This window comes from Castor canadensis, chromosome 14 (assembly GCF_047511655.1).
Source record: "Castor canadensis chromosome 14, mCasCan1.hap1v2, whole genome shotgun sequence".
NCBI classification, from domain to species: Eukaryota; Metazoa; Chordata; class Mammalia; order Rodentia; family Castoridae; genus Castor; species Castor canadensis.
This window is the reverse complement of record NC_133399.1, coordinates 55,719,346-55,727,361: the sequence shown is the minus strand read 5'-3', so window position 1 is coordinate 55,727,361 and position 8,016 is coordinate 55,719,346.

Genomic DNA, 8,016 nt, shown 5'->3' with positions numbered 1-8,016 from the left:
CTGATTTCTCCTCAGTCCACCCAATAAATTGCTACTTGAATTTAAATAAACAACAAAGTCTGGTTTTTGAAGAGCAGTTTTAGCCTCTTGGCTTTTCCCATTCTCTGGGTGTTAGGGTTTTTTTTTTTACAATTACTCTGTAAGCTTCATTAACCACAGTTTTATCTAGTGACCCTTCTGGGGCCCATCCTACACCAAAAGCAGTTCAATCTACTTCACAAAGGACCTTTAGCTTGTTAGCAGTTAACTCCATAGTCTCCATTAAATCCCTTTTTAAAGTTATTAGTCATACACTCCAAGGGAGTGTTTTTACTCTGATTTGCACATATCTCCTCCCATTACCAGACTGCCAGACAGACACAGGGTGGGAGGGGACCCCTCACTCCCTTCGCAGCTGGGCTGCGTCTCAGCTCGCATTTTCATATCCTGTCACACAGCACAGTACTTCCACCCACTCCCTGCACCTAAGGGACATGGCTTCATTCAGAAAAAAGGCAGTTACTAGGGTGTCCCATTGGGAGGTGATCAGTCTCCCCTTCTGCCTCCTGGGGCAGGCCTGAATTTGAACCCAGGTCTTTACCAGTCTGATGAGCAGTGTTCCCCTCCCCTTTCTGGTTCCTGCACCTCACTGGGTTCCATTGTACATCCAAGACCCTCATCCTGACTCACCGAGAGGATGAATCCCCCTCTGGATCAAGCTGTCAATTGGCGCCTGGTGGGATCTCCTCCTGGCAGTCTGGGGGATGCACCCCAGTGAAAAGGGAGGTGATAACTCACCATCTCTGCAATCCCGGACAACCCCCCCAAGAAATGTTGTGGGAGGAGCTGAGATATGAGACTGAGGCAAATAGCAAGAAGCAACATTTTATTGTGCCAACACAGACTCATGTCCAAAGGCTGAGCCTCCAGAACAAAGGGGTCTCACCTTATGTACCCTTGTAAGCAGGTTACAGAAGCAAAAAGCAAGGTCTAATCCATATATGGTTATATTTAATTTTACTGGCTACTTTATCCCTCTCTGATGCTATGTGACCGTCCTCATGTTCAGATTTCTCAGATTTTATCTCTCTGCTATGCCATCCTTACCTCCCTGCTACTTTCTCAGGACTCAGGCCTAGACTGTTTTCTTCTGATCCTCCTCCCTGCTACAGGAAGGAAGGAGGGAAAGAGGGAGGGAGGGAGGGGGGAGGGAGGGAAGAAAGGAAGAAAGGAAAGAAGGAAAAATGCAGAAGTATATACCTCACACTGGCTTGTGAGAGCAAACACAGGTGGGAGCACACTGTAAATGTTTATATGTTTGTATGAATGAGATTCTTATGTTAAATAAAGAAAATAAAACTGTCAAATGCACCATAATGGGTGCATTTGACCCAAAATCAGACACACTAAGAAGATATACAAGATTTTAAAATGTAATACTAAGTTATACTTTGTAGATTTTTTTGGAGCAGGGACATACTAGAGTTTGATCTCAGGGCCTTGCACTTGCTAAGCAGGTACTCTACCACTCGAGTCACTCCCCTAGTCCTTTTTGCTTCAGAAATTTTTCACATAGGGTCTAGACCCACATCCTCCTATAGGCTTCCCAAATAGTTGGGTTAACTAGGCACACACCACCACATCCAGCTTCACTAGGTGAGATGAAATTTCACAAGGCCTAGGCTGGTCTCAAACTGTGATCCTCCCTATCTCTGTCTCCCAAATAACTAGAATCACAGACTTGAGCACCATTCCTGGTACTCTGTAGATCATAATGGAATTTTCCTGAACATTCTATCAATTAAAAGACCACACAATACAATGGTATGAAGTCACACAGACCTGGATCTAAACTGTTGTCCTATCCTCACAAGCTTTGCAAACTTGGACACATAGCCAACAATCCTGAACTGAAATTCCTTTTTCTGAAACATGATTAGAATAATAGCTAACCCACTAAGAGCCAAAACTAAGATGAAGTGAGCTGCCTTGGGCACAAAATTTAAGGAGATGCCAGAAAACTTAGAAATCAAGATAAATAACATAACATACATTTTAATATAGTATTTTAAAATAAAAATTAATGCAAAATGATCCACTATGAGCAAAATAGTAAATGACGTTAGACTCAGTGATGTTGATCTTTCCTTTTACGTTAGATTCCTGTTGGTTCAGCATAGTGCTGGGTGTGTGTGAATTAAAACAAATAAGCAAGACATGTAAATACCTAGAATAGCAGGTGTCACATAGTAGGAATTTTGTTTGTTTGGTTTGGTTTGGTTTTTGAGACAGGGTCTCACTATGTAGCCCAGGCTCACCAACTAGCCATCTTCCTGCCTCAGCCTCCCAAGTGCTGGGATACACACATGCACCACCAAACCCGGCTGAGTTCTGTGAATTTTTAATGAAGGAAGGATGATCATTTCATCTCTCTGGACTTCAGAGTTGTTAAAAAAAAATATTAATGATGAATAATATTAAGTTGCATCAATTTTTTCTCTATTTATTAAACACTTACACACACACATTCTCTTTCTACCTTCTTAATGAAAATAGATTGGACAGATATCCAGTATACTTTCCAGGTGAGAAACTGAGCAGGTTAAGTAACCAGCTAGAATTAGTCCTGTGAGAAGATGCTCTGGCTCCTTGGACCCCAGTGGGAAGCTGGCATTGGGATAGGATAGGTAGAAACACTGGCTGGCTCCCGGGCCAAGCTTCAGTTTCCTGTGAGTTACCTATTAGAAGACAGTAAAGATTACTTAAATCAAAACACGCACACACAGATAGCAAAGTCAGTCACACAGGAAAGTTTAGGATGAAAAGACACCCAGTCTTTTTACTCCCTGTCCCACCCACCGCGTCACTTTCTAAAGATAGCATCTTTGAAAGTCTCTGTCTTTTACTACTTGCCGAAATGGAGAACATGCTCCGGCCACTAGTTGTCAATGCATCAACTGTAAGCAGTGTCCACTGGTGACCAGATGAACCACAGTGACAAGGAGACTTGTGCTTATTTTATCTCATTCTCTCTGTTCTGTTACTAGGTCAGTGCAGCTATCTCAATTCTTGTGTCCCATGAGAGAAGATTCCAGGCAGAAGGTGAAGCAAAGTAGTTAAAAAGTAGTTTATTAGAGTAAAAAAGGCGCCTTCAGAAGGTGAAAGGGCAGTGCCTCAGAAAGAGAGGTCCAGAAGGATGACAACAGCCACCCCAGCACAGGCCTTTATGGAAGCTCAGTGGGCTTGGAGCAGCAAGTCCTCCCCTAACCAGCCTACAGGGAATAACTGACATGAAAACTGTGAGAGGATTATGTCTCAAGGATCATTTTATGCATGTGAATACCCATGACCACCTAAGAAAACCCATGGGCGTGAAGGAGAATAAAAATTTAAAGTACAGATTATAATGATGTGTTAATGGGGTGAAAGGCAACTTTCAGTCAAAGTAGCCCACTTTAACCAGACTAGACCAGACTTGTTCTTCACTTGGAACCAAGTACAGGGCACTGCAATGATGTATATGCATTCCAGCACAAAAGTAGTCTTGAGGAGAGTCCCGCTGCCTCAGGCCTTTTCCTCATCAGTTCACACCTACCGTTCCAGATGTGCTGTGTCTGAGCCCAGGGTCTTTGTCTCACAATTTCAAAGAATGAAAATTACAGAAAAAGGGGGAGAATTTGCTGAGATAAAGTAACAAAGAGTAGAGCCCCCAGAGCTCGGATGGGTCCCAAGAGAGGGTACCAGAGAAATTATACGATCTGAGGTTTCTCCAGGGCATTGCTCAATCTCTATGTTAATTAGATGGGTAGAACGCAGCATTCTGGTTGGCTGTGCCTGCAGTGTTCTGATTGGTCACACCCTAATCCTCATATTGTCCTTATTCTGGTCCATCCTGCTTTTCTTTCTTTCTACCCTTGTCATAGAGAGGTGATAATGGAGGTTTCCAGGGGGAGTAGATTCTTGTCACAGGATATTTACCCATCAGCCTCAGACTCCAATATGACTGCAGGAGAGAATGGCTCAAAACAAAGGTGACACATGCAAGAGATATCAAGTTTTTATCCTGCTTTTAATTACCCTTTGGACATTTGTAGGCCCAAATGAAGAGTCAATGGTTTAGTAAAAACAGTTCTAAGTACCTGTTCTACAAACACTTGAGTGGCAATGATTATAATAATCACAATTTTACATTTTATTTTATTCAACAGCTTTCATTTAACAAATACTGACTGTCATTATCATGCTACATTTTGGAGATGGTAACTGGGTGTGGTTCTTGCCTGTGATACCAGCTCTCAAAAGGCTGAAGCAGGAGTTCAAGGCCCTCTTGGACTACATAGTGAGTCTGAGACCATCCTGGGCTACATAGCAAGACTCTAACACCAAAAAAGTCAAAAAGCAAAACCAACATCGTCCCTGCTGTCATGGTCCACACAAGCTGGTGGCCTTTCTCTTCTTTAGAGTCACCACATTTTCTTTGTAAGCTCATTGGCTATTTGTTGCACTTTGTTTCTTGGGAGTACTTCTGTTTTTTTTTTTTTTACATTCACACTCATAGAAAATGCTTGCATAACAGAACCAGATTCACACATGTTGCCATGGAACTGTGTGAAACAAGTACTGTCTCTGTGATTTCACAGACATAGAAAAACAATACTATACCATTTTTCCTTGACAGTTTCCCCTGCTCCCATCCCTGTCTTCTCAGCATGTCATAGTGCATACCCCAGACAAATCAGATTTTAAAGTTTACAGAATTCAGTGGTAGAGCCTGTGCTTAGCATGTGCAAAGCCCTGGGTTTATTATATATGAAATTTTATTTTTATTATATATATATAATAAAAATAAAATTTTGTGAGTGTCTTTCCATATTTTTCTGTAAATCAGATAATCCTATACACATGTGCAGAGGCCTTTTAAAAAAGTCTGTGTGGCACTTTTTTATACACACTTTTCTACATCTTCCATTAATCACTCAAACATTTACTCTAGAAAATTGCTCCAAATAATAGTGTATGACTCTAGATCATTCTTTTATGATTGCACAATATTTCATGGTGTGGTCAGATCATTATTTATTCAGACATTTCCCCATTGACAAGAAATTCTCATTTTTCCAGCTCTTAGCCACTCCAGACAAAACCGAAACAAACAGACGTGCACTCGTGAACAGGATACATTTGTCTTATGCAATAAATTCCTGAAAGTGCAATGTTCATTGCTTTAGTTTGGGTAAGTGTCCCCAAAGGCCCATATGTTAAAGATTTGCTCTCCAGCCCAGGGTGCTATTGAAAGGTGGTGGAACCTTGAAAAGCTGTGGCCTTCATGAAGGTTTGGGTCATTATAGGCCCGAGGTCTCCTCTCTTCACTTCATGAGGTGGTAAGTGAGCAGCTTCCTCTAGCACACACTTCTGCCACTATGTACTAACTCACCACAAACCCAAAAGCAATGTGGCTAACCATTAGCCAGATAAACCTTAACTTTTTTAAAGTTGGTGATCTGAAGTACTTTGTTACAGTAATGGAAAATGGCACCTTTGTTTTCAAAAATGTGTATTTTAAATTTTGATTGGTGTTCCAGTTGCTTTCTAAGAAGGATATAACACTTAACATTTCCATAAGCAGTTACAGTGTCTTCATTCACACCCCTGAGAACAGTGAGCTTGAGTTCTTTTTAATTTTGCTAGTCTAATAGGAATAAACTGATACATTATTGTTGCTTTACTTTGCATTTCTTGATGACTGCCACATTTGAGCATCTTTTCATAGTTTTTAGCTATTCTCCAAACTGTATATTCAAACACACTGCCTAATTTTCTGTTGTTTTGTATGTCTTTTGTCAGCTTGTGAGAGCTCTTTGTGTATTATAGAATTTAACTCATTGACATCTGCATTACAACTATTTCACAGATCAGTAAGTTATGTACGGACTTTGTTTATGAGATTTCTTTTTTTCCACACAGAACGTGTAAGCTTTTATGTAACCAACAAAATCTCACTTTTGCCTTGTCACTTCTGGGTTTCTTGTCTTTACTGTGAGGCTCTCCCTACCTTCTGTAGTCTAAATTTTCTTGGAGTGTTTTTTAAATCTTTTGTTGTTGTTGTTGTTGTCCTTATAATTTAGTACTGTTTTTTATTTTTATTTTTATTGTTGTGCTGGGGGTACATTGTGGCACTTAAAAAAGTTCTTACAATATCTCATACTTGAACTCACCCCCTCCATCATTCTCCTTTATCCCCTACCACCCCCCATTCCTAGGATAGTTTCAGCATTTTTCCATTTACATACATGTATACCCAGTATTTGCACCATATCCATCCTCCTACACCCCAACACATGCTCCCCTTCCCCACTGGTACCACCCCCCCAGACAGAACCTGTTCTGCCCTGCTGTTCTCCACTTATGTAAAAGAAAAATAATAGAATTTGTGTTTGACTAAGATAGCTATACAGGGAGTATTCCTTGTGGCATTTATATGTAAATATCTATTATAACACAAATTGGTTCATCCCATCTATTTTTCTCCTTTCTATCTTAGCCCCCTTCTTATGGTGATTTCAATTTCAACAGGCTTAAAAATTCTATATTCATTCTTATATGGAAAGTACATCAACCATATTCACCTTCTTAACTTCTTTATTTTACCTTCCCTCTCTTGTATGTGACCTCCCCTTAGCATGACCTGTTTTTAATAATATTGCTTGTATTTGTATTAGGTCTATAGTCCACATATGAGAGAAAAAAAAATGTGCCTTTGGCTTTCTGAACCTGGCTAACTTCACTTAAGATGATGCTCTCCAGTTCTACCTATTTATTGGCAAATGACAAAATTTCATTCTTTGTGGCTGAATAAAATTCCATTATATATAAATTCCACATTTTCTTAATCCATTCATCAGTAGTGAGGCACTGTGGCTGTTAGCATAGCTTAGCTATTGTGAATAGTGCTGCAATAAACATGGGTGTGCAGGTGCCTTCATTGTAACCCGACTCACATTCCTTCTAGTATATCCCTAGGAGTGGCATTGTGGGATCATATGGCTTTTTAGTCATTGTGTTTTTTGTTTTTTGAAGCACTTCCATACAACCACTGTTTTCCACAGTGGTTGTACTAATTTCCATTCCCATGATGGAGTGTTTTAATTATTTCCTTTTACATTTATCTTGCATTAGTCTTTAATCCATCTGGGATTTGTTTTGTGTTTGATATGACAATGGGGCCCATTTTTTTTCTTCCAGTTATACAAATGCCATTAAAGAATTCATTCTTCTCCCTCTGGATTGAGCTGCTACACTTGCCTAATGAAAATTCACATTTAATTCTGGTTTGTCAGTTCTGCTCTGCTCGCCTACTTGTCAATTCTTATATAAGTACTACACTGCTTTCATTTCATGTATGTGGGGCAAATTATCCCTCATTCTCCTTCCATGTAATTTTCTTAGTTATTCTTAAACATTTCCCATACGAAATTTAAGAACATTTCATCCAGTTCTGAGAAAAGCTCCATCAAGTTTTTAAATTGAAATTGAAACAAGTTACATACAGATTTGAGGAATAATAAGTTTCAGGGTAGCCACCACTGTACTGCTTTTCTGCTTCTGAGGTTCCCCCAAGAAACCCATGCTATGTATCTGCAGTATATCGCAGGTGCATGAAGCAAATCCAAAGGGTAGTCAGCTCTGAGAAAAGCAACTTAAGGAAGAAAGATTTGTTTTAGTTCATGATTTCAGGGGTTTTGACCTTCAGGCCCATTGATTCTGGGCCTCAGATGAGGCAGAACATCATGGCTACAGGAGTGTGTGGAGGAGGTTCTTCATTGAATGGCAGATAAGGAATCAGAGAGAGACAAAGCGAGTGAGGAGAAGGTATAAACTGCAAAAGCACGCCCCAAGTGACCTTCTTCCTCCAGCTCAGCTCCACCTCCTAAAATTTCCACCATCACTCAAAATAGCACCACCAGCTGGAGACCAAGCTTGAAAGACCAAGCATGACCCTATAGAGGACATTTCATATTCAAGCCCTAACAGAAGGGC